We start from the raw sequence: 18,856 nt of genomic DNA on the forward strand, positions 1-18,856 counted from the left end.
TTTTTCTGGTCACGAAACTCCGCCGTCACGCTATGGGAGAGGTTCATATGCTGCCCAAAGGTGCCGCGACGCGGCGCCACTGTGCCACAGAGGGCATCGTTCGCGTACCGAAATGCGTGCGCAGTGCGAGGCGAGCTGACTTTTCGGGTACGTTCTGTGCATGTGCTGTGCTATTTTTCGAGTGTTGGGCTGTTTGGTTGAAGTGGTGGGGTGGGACAACGATGACGAACACGTGTTGCGCGCCTGGGTGCCGTTCCGGCTACAAGGGCACGACCGAAAAGGTGTCGTTGTTCTGTTTACCTAATAACAAGGAGCAGCGCGAGAAATGGAAGCGGGCCATACCGCGGCAGGAAAGTGGCGGTTTTAATTTCGAATCGAAGTATACACGTGTGTGCGCGAAACACTTTGACGCCTCGGACATCGTCACTGCATACAATTTCAACATCAACGGCGACGACGTGTCCCTGGAGCGTGAGAAGCCGACGATGAACACATTTGCTTTATGCTTTGTTGCAACGTCAATTTGTGTTATACCAGGATAGAGTAGTTCACAGCAATAGCGCCCTTACCCCGACCATCTATGAAAGGTATAGCATTAGAATTCCTATAAATGCAAGTGTTAAAACAGAATAATATGCATTGTTTTATTTTCCATTGTCCTTTAGTCTTGGCTAATGATGGGCTACAATTCTTCAATTGCACGTACTTTTAAGTCTATAAGCTGCTATGAGTAAGAAGGTTATTAGCACACTGTTAGCTACATTTGTATTGTGATTTGCTGAGCAAGTTTTGTCTGCATGTTTAAGTAACAGCTGAAGAAGTAGAAAGGTGGTATCTCTAACCAGCCATTTAAAAAAAAATTGCTGTATTTGTGATGTGGCTACTTGTGTTCGTTTGAGAGTTCTTTAGCCGTGTGTTATGAAATGCTTATGCTTTACACTTTCTTGTTTATAGAAACAATCGACTATGCATTCTGTACTTATTGCCATTCGTTTGCTGGTGTTTGTTTCCTGCCTCCCAATGCATACCTCTCACGTTTGATCTTATTTCTTTATGCGTATTATATCAGTGTCATGCTTTTAACAAACTTCTTGCATTGTGAATGGTGGACCATTTGTGACCGGACGCCTCCGTGCTATCAGTATTTCGCTCCGCTTATTTTACATGATAAATAAATGATCGTGCTTGTATTTTGTTTTCGCACCAACACGTTTTATTTATTTTCTTAATCGAATTAGAAAGTTTTTTTTTTCATTTTTCGACCATGATAAGAATATCAGGACCGGTGATTGCAACATTTTAACATATTGTAAATAGTTGCGAATTAAGAACCAAAATACCTAGTCTCGTCGTTTCTGCGTCGAAACCACGAGCAGTGAAGTGCTGGGCTTACTGACGCTTCTAAACGACTGCTTGCTAAGGCAATTGCCTAATTACAGCTAGTTTCAACTGTGCAGGTCCTAACACTTCCGGTTCGCCTTAATCCGTTGTTAAAAGCCGCACCGAAGGCATTTAGCAGGATGCGTTGTTGGGCAAGTTGGTTCATTGTAATAGGAAACATTGGTTGCGCTTTCTAGACAATCACATGTAAGAAGACCGGACAGGTCTGTCTGTCTGTCCTGTCTTCTTACATGTGATTGTCTAGGAAGACATTTAGTAGCGAAGTTCGTCTTGCATTAATTCTACCTAAATCTTATTCAGAAATGACACCGCTTTGCAAGAAATCTTAAGCGCATGGAGCAGCTCAGTTCCCTTTTCTTTGTCATTAAGTATTCTACGGTAGCAGCCCTTTGCAATAGCAATTTCATTCTTTTGATCTCGTTATAAGATACTGCCCACAGAGTCCTTCTATGCCACAGTTTAACAGAAACTGAACAGCTGTGCTCGGCGAACAATCTGGCGCTATGCGCAACGGAGAATTGGCGCTTACTCCTCTGGTTATAAGTGGGACCACTGGTGTTTTGTTGCGAATGCGCGGTGTTTAATTTAAGGCAAATATTAAAAAGCGGAGCCCACCGAAGCGTTGAGGCGAACGGCGATGACGAAGAAATCCGGACCGGGACCGCCCGGCCGTGTACAGCGACGCACTTCGACGGGGGCGAAAAGCAAAACACCCGTTTATTTAAATTTAGGTGCATTTTAAAGGATCCCAGGTGGTCAAAACTAATCCCGAGTCCCCCACTACGGCGTGCCTCATAATCGTATCGCGGTTCTGGCTCTTAAAATTCCAGATCTTTCTTCTTTTTGGTCTGAGACCGCCGCAAGCTCCATGTTATGAGCGGCTTTTTTTTTTTTGTCCCGTGCGCTCATATCATCTCAGAAGACACGCTCAGGCAGTAATTTAATTATATTCAATGTTAAAAATAGTTACGTGAAACTAAAGCGATCGTTGAGGAAGTTGAGAAAGCTAGAATACCGAGGCTGCCCCACACACAACCACAGCGGTAGCGGCGTTCGCATGCCCTCTCATGCACGGTTGCGCCTCTAGCGGCGGGCGCTGGCGCTATATGAAACTGAGGCGGCAGTTTCGTGACCAGAAAAAAACATGGAAGGACTCTGGTTTAACGTTAGAACGCTATCTAGTGAGGCGAGTCTAGCAGTGTTATTGGAGGAATTAGAAGGTAGTAAATGGGATATAATAGGGCTCAGTGAGGTTAGGAGAACAAAAGAAGCATATACAGTGCTAAAAAGCGGGCATGTACTGTGTTACCGGGGCTTAGCGGAGAGACGAGAACTAGGAGCCGGATTCCTGATTAATAAGGAAATAGCTGGTAACATACAGGAATTCTATAGCATTAACGAGAGGGTGGCAGGTCTTGTTGTGAAACTTAATAAGAGGTACAAATTGAAGGTGGTACAAGTCTATGCCCCTACATGCAGTCATGATGACCAGGAAGTCGAAAGCTTTTATGAAGACGTGGAATCGGCGATGGGTAAAGTCAAAACAAAATACACTATACTGATGGGCGACTTCAATGCCAGGGTAGGCAAGAAGCAGGCTGGAGACAAGTCAGTGGGGGAATATGGCATAGGCTCTAGGAATAGCAGAGGAGAATTATTAGTAGAGTTTGCAGAACAGAATAATATGCGGATAATGAACACCTTTTTCCGCAAGCGGGTTAGTCGAAAGTGGACGTGGAGGAGCCCGAATGGTGAGACTAGAAATGAAATCGACTTCATACTCTGCGCGAACCCTGGCATCATACAAGATGTAGACGTGCTCGGCAAGGTACGCTGCAGTGACCATAGGATGGTAAGAACTCGAATTAGCCTAGACTTGAGGACGGAACGGAAGAAGCTGGTACACAAGAAGCCAATCAATGTGTTAGCGGTAAGAGGGAAACTAGAGGAATTCCGGATCAAGCTACAGAACAGGTATTCGGCTTTAACTCAGGAAGAGGACCTTAGTGTTGAAGCAATGAACGACTACCTCATGGGCATCATTAAGGAGTGCGCAATAGAAGTCGGTGGTAACGCCGCTAGACAGGAAACCAGTAAGCTATCGCAGGAGACGAAAGATCTGATCAGGAAACGCCAATGTATGAAAGCCTCTAACCCTTCAGCTAGAATAGAACTGGCAGAACTTTCTAAGTTAATCAACAAGCGTAAGACAGCTCACATAAGGAACTATAATATGGATAGAATTGAACAGGCTCTCAGGAACGGAGGAAGCCTAAACACAGTGAAGAAGAAACTAGGAATAGGCAAGAATCAGATGTGTGCGTTAAGAGACAAAGCCGGCAATGTCGTTACTAATATGGATGAGATAGTTCAAGTGGCTGAGGAGTTCTATAGAGATTTATACAGTACCAGTGGCACCCACGACGATAGTGGAAGAGAGAATAGCCTAGAGGAATTCGAAATCCCACAGGTAACGCCAGAAGAAGTAAAGAAAGCCTTAGGAGCTATGCAAAGGGGGAAGGCAGCTGGGGAGGATCAGGTAACAGCAGATTTGTTGAAGGATGGTGGTCAGATTGTTCTAGAGAAACTGGCCACCCTGTATACGCAATGCCTCATAACCTCGAGCGTACCGGAATCTTGGAAGAACGCTAACATAATCCTAATCCATAAGAAAGGGGACGCCAAAGACTTGAAAAATTATAGACCGATCAGCTTACTGTCCGTTGCCTACAAAGTATTTACTAAGGTAATCGCAAATAGAATCAGGAACACCTTAGACTTCTGTCAACCAAAGGACCATGCAGGATTCCGTAAAGGCTACTCAACAATAGACCATATTCACACTATCAATCAAGTGATAGAGAAATGTGCAGAATATAACCAACCCTTATATATAGCTTTCATTGATTACGAGAAAGCGTTTGATTCAGTCGAAACCTCACCAGTCATGGAGGCATTACGGAATCAGGGTGTAGATGAGCCATATGTAAAGATACTGGAAGATATCTACAGCGGCTCCACAGCCACCGTAGTCCTCCACAAAAAAAGCAACAAAATCCCTATAAAGAAAGGCGTCAGACAGGGAGACACGATATCTCCAATGCCATTCACAGGATGTTTACAGGAGGTATTCAGAGGCCTGGAGTGGGAAGAATTGGGGATAAAAGTTGATGGAGAATACCTTAGCAACTTGCGATTCACTGATGATATTGCCTTGCTTATTAACTCAGGAGACCAATTGCAATGCATGCTCACTGACCTGGAGAGGCAAAGCAGAAGGGTGGGTCTGAAAATTAATCTGCAGAAAACTAAAGTATTGTTTAACAGGCTCGGAAGAGAACAGCAGTTTACGATAGGTAGCGAAGCACTGGATGTGGTAAGGGAATACATCTACTTAGGACAGGTAGTGACCACGGATCCGGATCATGAGACTGAAATAACCAGAAGAATAAGAATGGGCTGGGGTGCGTTTGGCAGGCATTCTCAAATCATGAACAGCAGGTTGCCACTATCCCTCAAAAGGAAAGTGTATAACAGCTGCGTGTTACCAGTACTCACATATGGGGCAGAAACCTGGAGGCTTACGAAAAGGGTTCTGCTGAAATTGAGGACGACGCAACGAGCTATGGAAAGAAGAATGATGGGTGTGACGTTAAGGGATAAGAAAAGAGCAGATTGGGTGAGGCAACAAACGCGGGTAAACGACATCTTAGTTGAAATCGAGAAAAAGAAATGGGCATGGGCCGGACATGTAATGAGGAGGGAAGATAACCGATGGTCACAAAGGGTTACGGACTGGATTCCAAGGGAAGGGATGGGTAGCAGGGGGCGGCAGAAAGTTAGGTGGGCGGATGACATTAAGACGTTTGCAGGGACAACATGGCCACAATTAGTACATGACCCGGGTAGTTGGAGAAGTATGGGAGAGGCCTTTGCCCTGCAGTGGGCGTAACTAGGCTGATGATGATGATGATGACTTTATTAAAAGGGACGAATTTAGGATGTCGGGGAGCCGTTTGAAGCCAGAAGGACGAATTTTAGGCAAATCCTTGTACCTCATCAAAACTGAGAACTGGGATATTAGATGTGGTTCCATCGTAACAAAGAATTGCACGAAAAAAGACCAGGTAAGAGGCGCTGACTCCCAACTCACAGTTTACTTCAAATTAAACAGAAAATGTTTATGTTTCTTTCAAAATACACTGTTAGTTGCGAGTCAGCGTCCGTGCTTATCGTTTATTGTTCCTTTGCTCGTCGACCTCTGTTAAGCGCAGTTTTTGTTAAGGTAATGCAATGCCGCGTCACCTCGAGCGTACTGGAATCTTGGAAGAACGCTAACACAATCCTTATCCATCAGAAAGGGGACGCCAAGGATTTGAAAAATTATAGACAGATCAGCTTACTGTCCGTTGCCAACAAAATATTAACTAAGGTAATCGCAAATAGAATCAGGAACACCTTAGACGTCTGCCAAGCAAAGGACCAGGCCGGATTCCGTAAAGGCTACTCAAGAATAGACCTTATTCACACTATCAATCAGGTGATAGAGAATTGTGCTGAATATAACCAACCATTATATATAGCTTTCATTGATTACGAGAAAGCGTTTGATTTTGTCGAAACCACAGCAGTCATGGAGGCATTACGGAATCAGGGTGTAGAAGAGCCGTATGTAAAAATACTAATGAAATACTAATGGAATGGAAAAATAATAAAGCGTTAATGGAGAATGCCTTAGTAACTTGTGATTCGCTGATGGTATTGGCTTGCTTAGTAACTCAGGGGACCAACTGCAATGCATGCTCACTGACCTGGAGAGGCTAAGCCGAAGGGTGGGTCTAAAAATTAATTTGCAGAAAACTAAAATAATGTTTAACAGTCTCAGAAGAGAACAGCAGTTTACGATAGATAGTGAGACACTGGAAATGGTAAGGGAATACATCTACTTAGGACAGGTAGTGACTGCGGATCCGGATCATGAGACTGAAATAATCAAAAGAATAACAATGGGCTGGGGTGCGTTTGGCAGGCATTCTCAGATCATGAACAGCAGGTTGCCATTATCCCTCAAGAGAAAAGTGTATGATAGCTGTGTCTTACCAGCACTCACCTACGGGGCAGAAACCTGGAGGCTTACGAAAAGGGTTCTACTTAATTTGAGGACGACGCAACGAGCTATGGAAAGAGGAATGATGGGTGTAACGTTAAGGGATAAGAAAAGAGCAGATTGGGTGAGGGAACAAACGCTAGTTAATGATATCTCAGTTGAAATGAAGAAAAAAAATGGGCATGGGCGGGACATGTAATGAGGAGGGAAGATAACCGATGGTCATTATGGTTACGGACTGGATTCCAAGGGACGGCAAGCGTAGCAGGGGGAGGCAGTATTTTAGGTGGGCGGATGAGATTAAGAAGTTTGCAGGAACGACATGGCCACGATTAGTACATGACCGGGGTAGTTGGAGAGTATCGGAGAGGCCTTTGCCCTGCAGTGGCCGTAACCAGGATGATGATGATGGTGATGATGATGACACAAACTTCCCGTAAGTCCCATGCTGACTGATCAGCCCCGACAGCAGCTCCCGTAGTGACCAGGGCCAGAGTTCCCGCTAGTAATTATTGTATGAAACTATATGGCGCAGACTATACAAGCATACAGCATGACTATGCGAGATGGTATTATGGCGTTAGCCATTTCTTTATCTCGTATGTAGTTTTTTTCGCGAAAAGACAGAATGAAATATATTTTTTTTCGGTCGCGTTCGTCCTGTGCTCTACGACACACTCATTCGTATTACAGGATCGGCGTCCTCACAAATAGCCGTTGATATTTTTATACAGTCCTCTTCGGATATAACTGCTTGACAGCAACAAAGGCAATGCTGAAGCACAAAACTGATATGTGTCATGATGGTTTAGGAACCGCAGTGACTTTTGTGTTGAGCAACGTCATCGCCCTCATAGGGGAGGCTAACGTATGCAGCAGATGCAGAGGAAGGTGATTTTTAGTCAAGTAGACTTGAAATGCGTAAGAACGATGCCGGAGGCTAACGCAAGCGTTTTATAACGATTGGTGCTTCGCTAGTTCGTGATAGCATTGGGCTGGCCGTACACAATCCCCCTTATGCTCTAGTTTCTCCGCCAAGCAATCAGACAGTGATGATATTTTCCAATTGCGGCTGCCAATCAACACACGCTGATTTTCTTCGTCACGTAACAACCGATAGAACCAAAATTGTTCACAACCCATGCGGACACCGCGGCTGATGATTCCCGTCACATGCTTGCGCAGCCAAGAGAAATTTCCGCATAATGTAGTTATTGCTGCACCGAAAACCTACACAGTGGTTCTTGGACAACCTCTTGTGAAATGAGATTCCTTTCTTTATTATTTTGTTTTCAATGCTTCAAAGGCCTGATTGAATGAGTTTAACACGAGGGGTGGCTAATACAGATTTGTTAAATATTGTGCAAATTCTCTATCGTTCACTGGAAGTCGGTGGTACTCGAATGGAGCACAACGTCAGTGGGAAGTCCTTCCCGTTCATGTGATGTCTTGAAAAAAAATTGAAGCAAGGGGCACAGCGGTTCAAGCAGATGGCGGGTACAGCCATTTTCCTGATTGGTGCGATCTGAGTGACGATGATCTACTGGTTTGACGGCAGGAGAACAGGGTGGCGCGCTAACAAACATGCGCACAGATATGTTATGCTGTACCGAGTTGAAATAATTTCAAGGTCTGCACGAGACCTTAATTCGGGGTTAGTTGAGCGATGTGAGTAATATGAGGAAAAAAATCGGGCTGTACTGTTCCGTACAGACTCTAGCATTTCTTTAAGGTTACATTACTGAGAGTCCCAGTTTCCAGCTGATTATGGTCTGATAGGCGGGAAGTCGGACAGAAGGAGGTGCCAGATAATGGGTACGACATAGACCACCAAAAAGGCCAAGAACATTAGTAGCGTAGGTTATGCGAAGAGGCCGTGCTCAATCTGATGACAAATAACTCCTGTGTACTTGTAGATACTGGAACGTATACTTTCGGTATGTCAAATCAAATTTCACGGAGAACGAGCCAGAGCACCTCCAAATTGTACCCCAGCACGCTGCGGCAACACATTCAAGCAGCGTCGCGCCTGATCGCACAAGCAAAAGAACTGGAAATGCTCGCCGCGTACAATTGCTACCTCGTGCAATATATCTAGCCTCTCACGCAATTTATCATTGCTAGAAAGCTGCCAAAGGACCCGTGATCAACTACGTACTGCTAAGCTACTTTCTCAAGTTAGATAGATGGAAAAATTTTATTGATTAAGGGAGGTAAAATATGGCATAAGGGAAGGCGAAGGGTGTGATGGAGCGGTTTGGTGGGTTCCTGGCTACCTATTTAGTGATCCTGGCTACCTGCTCCGTTGAGTCCAGGAGGCCCCTTCGGACCCCAAGCCCCGGCCGGGCGAGGAGAATCTCCCACGGCTCCCCACTATTGGTAAGTACCCCAGGCGAGCTTGCTTCCTGTGGTGTTTTCGGGCATTCCCTCGTCACATGCGGTAATAGCGGTAATACAACGCACCATGGACAAGCGCCTGCATGTAGTGTGGGATTCATGTGATGTGCTCTTCCTAGGTGAGAATAAGTGTGTGCTTGCATTCTTTTGTACGAGCGGGCTTGTTGTACCCCCAGTTGCCGATGCCGAGGGGTGCGGAGGGGGGCAAGGGACTCGTTTGTGCGACGCTAGTGTGCGAGGATGTCTCGCGCCATAAGTATACTATCTTGGCAAGGGTTGTGGTTCTCTGATCGGTTTCGGAGTGCTCTAGCTAGGAGGTGTGCCACCTCATTGCCTGGGATGTCATCAAGTTCAACGCAATGCGAAGGCTCACGGATGCATTAGTCGACTGATGATGCCCCTTTGGGTTCCTGCCGTTATAACCGAACAAGTCAGAAATCTGCAACTGTTATACAGCTTGCATATTAACGTTATAAGACTTTCCAATTTGGGCAAGCTATGCTTACATGATGCCTCAGGTTGCTCCTTGCGCGCATTAAACACTGTTTAAGTGCCTCGACTTGACGTTTAAGTTTGGCCATGTATGCCTAAAGATATAGTCACTGTTGCTTCCAATAGCTACATGTATCAGAAGCGCATAAACGAAACTTCCTGGAAAATTGGTTGGGCAAGCCAATGCACGGCATGCTAGGGTCTGTCAATCGATTAAAGATACATGCCACATGTCAATAAAAATATTTAGTTATTATTCAGTTCGGAATACGTTAATTGTTCTTCACTTTCACTAGTATCCTGTGTAAGATTCTTGAACACAATATCTACTCCAACCTAATAACTAGTCTGGAACTGAATAACTTTTATCACAATTGTCAGCATGGTTATAGAAAGCGTTTCTCGTGCGAAACTGAACTTCTCCTCATTACTAATCACTAGTTTTCGGCATCTAACCATGTCTCTGCTATTGACTTCACTTTTTTTTACTTCCAGAAAATTTTGACACCTCTTCTCGCTTTCTTCTTTTAAATCTAAGGTTGTGAAAAGTTGACCCTAATTTCTGGCAATGGATTAAATTATTTTTATCTAACACCACCGCCTATGTAACTATTAAGAGGCTATGACTTCTAGCGTACCACCAGGCTCCGTCGGCCCGCGCCCGCGCTTGCTCAAAAATCTGACAACTCGCCGGTGATTGTGCGGGTGCACAAACATCCCCTTATGCTTCTTCAAACGATTTTGGTGAATTTTTTGGCCACATTCTGGAAAATTGTGCATCATTCGAGGCAGTTTGTCGCAAAGAACCAGCCGAAGCCGGAGTTTTGTCGATAGGTGAGCTTTGCGACAATTTGAGAGACTATGAACTACCCACCACGTTGTTCGTCGGCTCACCCTAACGGGCGCAGCCTAGCGTCGGCACGACGTCCGTGGTAGGCCACCGCCTACTCGGCGTAGTGTGGTCAAATGCCCGAAGTTGACATGGTGGACAGGGTCGAGATCCGCCCCGACGAAGCGACTTGCCCCGGCTGGGCCAGGGCGGTGAATAGAAACAAGAAGGCTTGACCGGAGGCTCCGAAGTCGACGGCTAGCACGGAGACGCACAATGGGTGGAAAGGTGTTCGCCGCACGGCCGCCCCACAGTGAGCGATGAAGCCGCTCGTTAGCCCCTCAAGGCTCCCGAAAATGCTTCGGGACCATATACGCATCATCATAAGAACCATCAGACCAAGAGGAGGCCTCGACCTTAAGAAAGTCAGTACGGTTCGACTAACCCAAGCTTTGGCCATGCCGATGGCCTTAGCTCTGTACGAAGCAGGTGAAGACATCATCTGCCTCAACGCTGCTCAGAACATTCTCGTCGTTTCTGCGGCGACGCCAGTGCTTACGCCGACGTTCAGCTGATACACCTCAGTGAAGGAAAGCACAAAGTGGCAGCTTATTTGGCCGCCCGGGCAACACATGCAAGGGAGTCGTTCGTGGGGTTGACACTGACTTCAGCGATGCTCAGCTGCAGACAATGATTGTTAACGAATGGAACACGAAAGCGCTCGAGGTGAGACGCATCAAGACAACTAAGGCGGTGGTATGACAGTGCTCTTCGAAGGTGTGACAGTGCCGAACGACGTCAGCTGTGGCGCGGCCATGCTGCCCTGCGCGCTATACAGAAGACAAGTGGAAGTGTGCTACAACAGTGGTGTTTGGGACATCGAGCCGATGGGCGCCCGAACCAGAGAAAGAAGAAATGCAGGGCATGCTGCCTAGGTTCCTCTTCCGAAGATCATCAGTGCACTTCAATGTGTGCCATCTGCGGGGGTCCTCATCTTACCGCAAGTGCAAGCAGCACTTCCAGCTGCCCTATGCAGTACTACAAAGAAGACACCGGCGAAGTCGCGCCAAGAAGTCACAGGTGGCCCACCAAGCTTATTCACGTGACTTCAGCGTGACAAGTGCGCCTGGACGTGCGCGCCGGCTAAGGCCAGCGGCACTTCAACGCAGCCTCCCCAGAGGGCGCCCCGGGGCTCGCTTCAGGGACCGCTCTCACTCAAGAGGTCCTGCCCACTCCAAGGGGCCCTCCCAATCACGGGCGCGCATCCAGGAAGGACCCTCATGGGTGGACCGAGTCAAGCCGAAGACGGACAACGCGACAAAAAAGGTAACGCAGGTGACATTGTCAGAGCGTGGAGAAGACCCAAGAGTAACGCAGTTCTTGCAAGAAAACACTAGCCTCAGGACAGAAATCTAAAGATAAAAGCCGATTTTAAGGCTTTCGGAAAGCAAACCTTCAACCAAGGCAACAGTCCTCTTCGGGAAACGGAGAAGCGCGGGCGCGTACGGCTAAACGTAGGACCACCTCCTCACAGGAGGCTGATGAACAGACTACCGTGATGGAGGCAGAATAAATTGCTCGCTGGACTGTTTACAAAAATTTGTTAATGAATGAATCAAGGGCAATCGAATCCTGCTCTCTAGAGTCTAAGTTGAAGAAAACGTGCCTACTAAGCGCTCTGAGCCAGTCAGTATAGAAGTCGCTCCACTGGCATCTAGGGAGGCTACAGGTAGCATCCTAGAGGGTCTCTCAACCCAAAACCTTAACAATCGTGGGTCACACTAAACACTTTATCATAGGACAGTGAAACTTCACCAGTTTTCTGAGGGGAAAGGCCCTACTGCAGCAGTTTATTGCGATACAGGTGAACAAACCACACCTTATATACTTTAATACAAGACACCACACCTGAAGTTTAGTCATTTTCAGGTTACCGAGCTTTCTCGGCAACCGAAGAGGGCAGACTCGGCCTGGCGGTCCTAGTTGCCAAGAAATGCACCTTTCAAGAGCATAAATTGCAATTTGCCAACACGAGGACGGAGGTAATGCTTACCGAAATCACTACCAGCAGCTGGCTTCAAAAGAGCGTTTTCATTGTAGAGATTTACGGTTCCCCGAGAGAGCGTCACCAAGCATTCTTGTCGATGATAGCCAAGGCGGCGGACAAACCAAAGGGTGTTCCCATTGTGTTAGCTGGAGACTTTAACACGGCGCATCAGGCGTGGGGTTATGTGAGACACTCCCCTGTGTTGGGCGGGGGGGGGGGGGGGAGGGGTTCTGACCGGGCCGTGAAGCGTGCGCTTCAGGAGGCCTTGGATTCTGCAGAAGGGTGCTTAAATGGTACAGGACTCTGTCACCGTCAAAGTCACAACTACTGATTTATATAGCAGATCAGAGGGACAAGAGACACTGTACCCTTCTTGACGAGATTTCCATTAACCTATATGCGAAATCTGGTTAGATGACTCCCAGAGTTGAATCGGTCCGGATTCTCTATGTCTGATACTAAATGCAAAGGGAAGCAACAATGAAACTGGTGTACGAGTCAAGGCAAAGTCGGAGAACATGCTCTCATTATTCACAGGAGTCTAGAACGACAGAGGCGGCCGCAGTGAGAGCAATCTCCTTAGGCTGTATCATGCATTCCTTATGAGCCACATAAACTACGTAGTATCGGCGTTCAAGTGGTCCAGCTCGGATGAGACAAATGTTGATGCGCTGATCAGCAGCAGGATCAAACGCATACTGTAAATTTTCACTAGCGCTAGCACGGAGCAGCTCCTACAATTAGGGGCTCACAACACACTGAATGGGGTAATCGAAGCACAAAGAACGGCATAAGCTATCTGGCTCTCGTCTTCGAGAGCAGGCGGTAGCAAATTGATGTCCCCACGTCTGGCCCCCTTGTCCATCGATGTGGATGTCATCATGCTCTCTCAAACCGTGAGAGCAACCATTCAGGTTGGCCCTTTCCCAAGGACTGTACAGCCCCAATATAATGCGGCTTGACGCAAGGCACGAGCCTGCTCTCTCATTGACATTACACACAAAAGCCAGCAATTAACTGCCTATGTAGGTGCTGCCCAGTATGTGCACACAGATTCATTTGCAGCTGTTGTAGCTAATCCTCACGGGAAAATCCTTACTGCAGCTTTGCTCAGACACGCCACAGAAGCGGCGGCTGAACAGGCTGCCATAGCGCTAACTATGAATGACCCCTCATGGCCTTACATCTACACTGCATCGAGATCAGCCACACGAACCTTTCTGTGTGGCCTAATTTCGAAAGAGGCGGCGGCTATAATCAAGCAAAGACCGACTGATGCTTGTCACACTATCTCATGGTTCCCGGCGCACATGGCAACCAATGTACATCCCAGCAAACGCAACCCGAATGAGCTAGTTTGTGACCAAGCGCGAGGCCTAACATTCCGCAATGGTCCTGATGCGCTCAACAGCCAGGACTGTGAGCATAACTCTGACCAATTACTCTCTTTTCATGAAGTAATCAAACACTATCAGCTTGGGCGCAGGCAATTTTCCCGCTCCAACACCGAAAGCTAACCAGACCTCAATGTTCCGCACTGAGAATGTTATAAACGGGATCTTTCCCTTCGAGAGGAAAGTTCAGCCGCTTCGCGCCGGATATTGAGCCAGACTGCTTTGAGTGCAATGAAGAGTATTGCTCTTTAGCACGCATGCTATGGCAATATTCTGCGTTACAAAACGCCTATTTTAATAAACAAGAGTACGGAGAAGAGGCCCTTAAAAGCAGTGATCCCCAGAACAAACTAAGGGATGTCCAAAGGGCCCGCGAACTGTCGGAGGACCATAGTTTTGCGGTCCCAACATGGGAGCGGCCCGCACCTACGACTTAGCAGTTCTTTAGAAATTTAATAAAGTTTGTTGACTGACTGACTTACCACGAAATAATTAAGTCGCATGATTGTACTCATCTTCAGTCTGATCGTGATAGTATCACTTTTTTGTGCCTTTTGCCCATGAAACTGAATGTTAACAAATTCCAAATAATGAGGATCTGCCAGAACGGAACAGAACTGACAGTACTATTTGTTTTTATTCTATCAAAAATGTCTCCGATCCTCTGTCAAATAATTCATTAATTAAGTTGTTTTCACATCGACGACAATTCGACATGGAACAACAATACTAACCGCATTCTGGGTGCTTTCCGTCGAACTTATTTAGCGCCTGTTTGCTTAAAAGTACTTATTTATGAAGCAATAGTAAGGTAAAAACTCCAATACTCTTCTTAATTCGTCGACCCTGACTTGCCTGAACTTGTATCCGCACTGGAAGGCATCCAGAACCATTCAGTTCGGTACATTGTTGCCTAATATTTGCGTGCCGCCAGTAATACTGAAAAAAAATATCGTCTCCCTATTCTTTCCGGCAGTCGACAATTAGCCTGCTTATATCTTTTCAGAAGATCTTCTTCCCCAACCCAGAGCTGAATTGCACCTCGTTCTTTCCACCCTGCTGTCTTTCATCTCATGTCGGCCATCACCTAAAAGGTGAAGTGCCAGTCTACGAAACCAACGTGTACTTCTATTTGTTCGTGCCGAACACGTCATATGAATGGAATCACCTTCCCGCCTAGTTCATTAGCAACCTGCACAATACTTAATTCAAAAGTGCCATTTTGGGCACGTTTTACTTCCACTTCTCTGTGTAAATCCATTATGGATTTGAGAGTATCTGAAGTAAATAAATGAGTAAATAAATAAATGAATAAATACTTGGCACATTATATTTGGCAAATGATCCCTTCAATTGGCGTGAACAGCCGCTGCCAGGAATTGCGGAAACAGCATTTGCTATATCAGCGCAAACGGAATTTTAGTCCCTTTAGTGCTCAAGCAGCCTTCGTAACATTTAGCCAGCTGTCGCAAGAAGTTTAGGAACCTCTATAACTCATTTTTTTAATCTCCGTGGCAAAACAGAGGAGACGCCCACTGACGAAACATGTTGCAATATTTCGCATATCTATGCCCTGTACTACAATGGCAGTCCCATTTAATTTAACGCTTATGATAAATTGATGTTTATCTTTGTTATTACGAGTGCAGAGCGACAACGTTCGCCACTTATTTTTGCGCAACGGTGAGCGCTTGCTATCCGTTCTTGTGGCCACTAAGAGCAATGGGCGCATTTCTGGAGCACGCCATTCTGGCACAATAGGCGTCGCATAGCGCAGTGTTGCCGTCACACGACCTCTGACTGTCGCGTCGATGACGACGAGGAGAATAGATGACGAGTACGTAAACCCACATCTCCCTTTTCTCAGTCGAAGTGTTACTCTTCATTCTGGAGCGCATCTCGGCATTGTGGGCCTTGGGCGTTCTCGCTTTCCACGCGGAAGAATGTAAATTGAAGAACCACAAAACGAAAATGGAGTAAAGAAATGACAAGAAGTTCCGGAGGGCGAAGGTAACGGTAGGGAGGCCTGTGAGGCGACGGAAGCAAGAATGAAAAATCAAAGCTTTCACCCCGTCGGAAAGCGGGGAAAAGAATGGCAACGGGGCGAAAAGAAAGTAAAGCGCAGCGCTCTCTTCTGGAAGTGGGACGACGCCGACAAACGGACGCGGCGCGCCTGAAGAAGCCTGCAGCGTATAAAAGCGTCGGCCAGAGGCACGCACACGCACACACACATCGCACCGCATTGCGCGACGTTGAGGCACGCCGGAAGAGAGTAACCGACAACGACCACGCTGCAGAAATGACCGCCGCAACACAGTCCAGCCACGCCGCCGCCACCGCCGCATTTTTCGCCAAGGTGAGCAGAGTTTCTGCGTGCATGCGAAAGCGGGTGCCTTGCGATCCCGTGGAACGAGCAGGTGGCGCATAGTTCTCCTTCGGTGCGGCGACGAGTGGACGATGCTGCTAATGAGACGAAACCTCTAAATGTGATGTAACGAGACTTGTCAAACTGTATACGGCGGCGGTCTCATTACGTGTGCCTATAAGGCACGTTGAACAACGACAGTCGGCGATAATGTGGCAACGCGAGCACTACAAACGATAATGCCTCACTAGTGGGAGAATGCGTAAGCCAGCAGGGCCGTATTTGTCGTATACGTGCTATGAACGAGCATGCAGTCTGAAAAAAATGTTCCGAAATAGCTGCTCCTCATTAAGTACATGGTCCTTACGGATCAACCGCTATGGCGTTTCTCACCTCTTTAGGCATGGTTAAAGTGGTGGCAGTGAATATTCTATCTTTGAGCATACGCGGGCTGCTCGCCGGGCGTCTCGCCGACGGACCTGGAGAAAGTACGCTGATTGATCTTGTAGTTAATTTATTTGTCCATTGCTGGGATGGCATGACAGTTTACTGTTAATATCATAAGTTAGGTACAATAAGTTAGCTATGCTACAAAAGTTACCTACAGTAAAATCTGCAATGGAACTTCAAGCGTCCATGGTATTGCAGGCAAAGAATTCAACTCAAACGGCCTGTCAAGAATCTGTGTAAAACACGAGGTAATCAAATCCGAGACTCGCTACTCAGCTCTTTCAAGGCAGGACTAAAATGTACATGATCCTAACTACTTCTTGTACAAAAGCCCTTTAAGAACACACATGAAGGAAAACCAGTCCAAGCTTTGTCATGCAAAGAGTACCCCTCCTCCGGGGCATCGTCTGTGACTGCAAACGGCCACCTATGCTGGGAGCACTCATCAGCCATCTACCAGGATCTCAAGAACTACTTCGGGGCCATATTTTGTACTGATGATGGCACTAATCCAGATCGCTGCAGTTTTATCTCCATTCGCGTTATTCGTTGTGTACAGGTTACACTTGCTCGTGTTCAAAACCTTCTCCCCAACACTGACGCGACTAAAAGCGCCAAAACCAGACGGTGTCCCTGCATGTTTCTAAAGCGACACTTAATATGATGCTCTCGCTGCCTGCTTATTTCTCAAAAATACTCGAGTTATCTACAATTCCTCTCATGTGGAAGCTAGCAAATCTTGTTCCAATGTACAAGATTGACAACAGGCTTCTGAACATGAACTATAGACTGATTTCCTCATTATGTACTTGTTGCAGGCTCTTGAAACACGTCATATCTAGGCACTTCATCCAGTACCTAACTGACAACAAAATATTATCACGGCAGCAGCATGACTTAGAGCACGTTATCGAACGAATATTCGATTAATTGTATTGTCGCATGACGCCACTTCTACTCTGAATTTTCTTGACAGTCTTTGACAATTATACAAAATCATTCGATACAGTCTGTGACAGCTGGCTCGTTTCCTAACTCAAGGTAACAATTAGCAACAATTCACTGGTCTCTTGGATCCCGGACAGACTACCCACATCTACGGCCTCAGCTTGTTGCTCTGAAATCAGTTAAACCAAGCTCACTCACGATGACTTCGGGCAAGCAGACCTCAACAATCTCTTTCAGCCCTGCCCTTATTTCGTATCTACATTAGTGTTGCTGTGAATGTAAATAATGACACTGGGCTGAACTTACAACTATAGGCTAACGATTGTGTCCCCATTCGGACATCGCTGGTTATCTGAATTTTACTTGAATTTACGGTCACTTTCAGTAAAAGGCAGAAAAGTTGAAGCAATGCTTTTATGCAGCAGGATTAAATAACTGGGCTTGCGATTTCAGGGCCGTGTAATGCAGCGTACTAAATCTATTGGATCAACAAAAAGCTTACACTACCATCTTCCAATTTTACTGATATCGACGGATATTAGGTTGTAACAAACTAACTATTTTTTATATACTAATACTGTTGAGAAGCCTACATGTTCAAAGGTCCCAAAATAAGGCACCCACACTGTTTTCTTTCTTTTTCTTTTATGTCTGCCAATACAGTCCCTAGTGAAGTTCGCATAATTCTAAAACACTGAAAAAGTTATTGGCAATGAAATCTATTGTTCAAGTAACAAAATGACCAATCTTTTATAGGCTAATGCATCGTGATACGGTGTCCATGATACACCTTAAGTAATGAAGAAAATCGCAGTGAGATTATCAGGCCTCACATTATATATTTTTGATTTAATATTATTAAATTATATATATATATGTTCGAAGTTTTTTTTATTCTGGGCACCACAGGCTTCGAATTTGCCATGCGCGTAACTGTTTTTTTTTCATTTCTTGCAGCTGCTACTGTTCTGTCTCATCGTCTGTGCCTGCGCTCAAGATCCGGTCGACGTAAGTACTACTACAGGTTGGAGCAAACTGTCTATAGCCATTGCTCGGGACACATGCTACCTCTTCACGCTTTAGCTTAGCAGGAAGGAACAACCTGAGAAGCTTCTTCTCAATGTTATACTTACATTCTTCATCAGCGATTTGTTAGTAACATACTGTGATACTTTGATAACTGAAATATTCGAAGAGGTATTTTGCAGATTCAGCGAGTACGCCGGAAATATGTGAGGACACCTTTTACGATCGGCTTCTACCTTCTAACCTTCATACAAGTACCATTTCTTGAAAGCATGATTATTGATTTTTTCATCGTTTAAAAACACATACGAATCACAAAGTCATACATGTCTCAAGTAAATTGTACTAGAGCTTTACGGACCCTAGTGAGATTTCGTTGCGTCATGCTTAACCAATTTCT

This window comes from Dermacentor variabilis, chromosome 2 (genome assembly GCF_050947875.1).
Source record: "Dermacentor variabilis isolate Ectoservices chromosome 2, ASM5094787v1, whole genome shotgun sequence".
In the NCBI taxonomy this organism is placed as follows: domain Eukaryota; kingdom Metazoa; phylum Arthropoda; class Arachnida; order Ixodida; family Ixodidae; genus Dermacentor; species Dermacentor variabilis.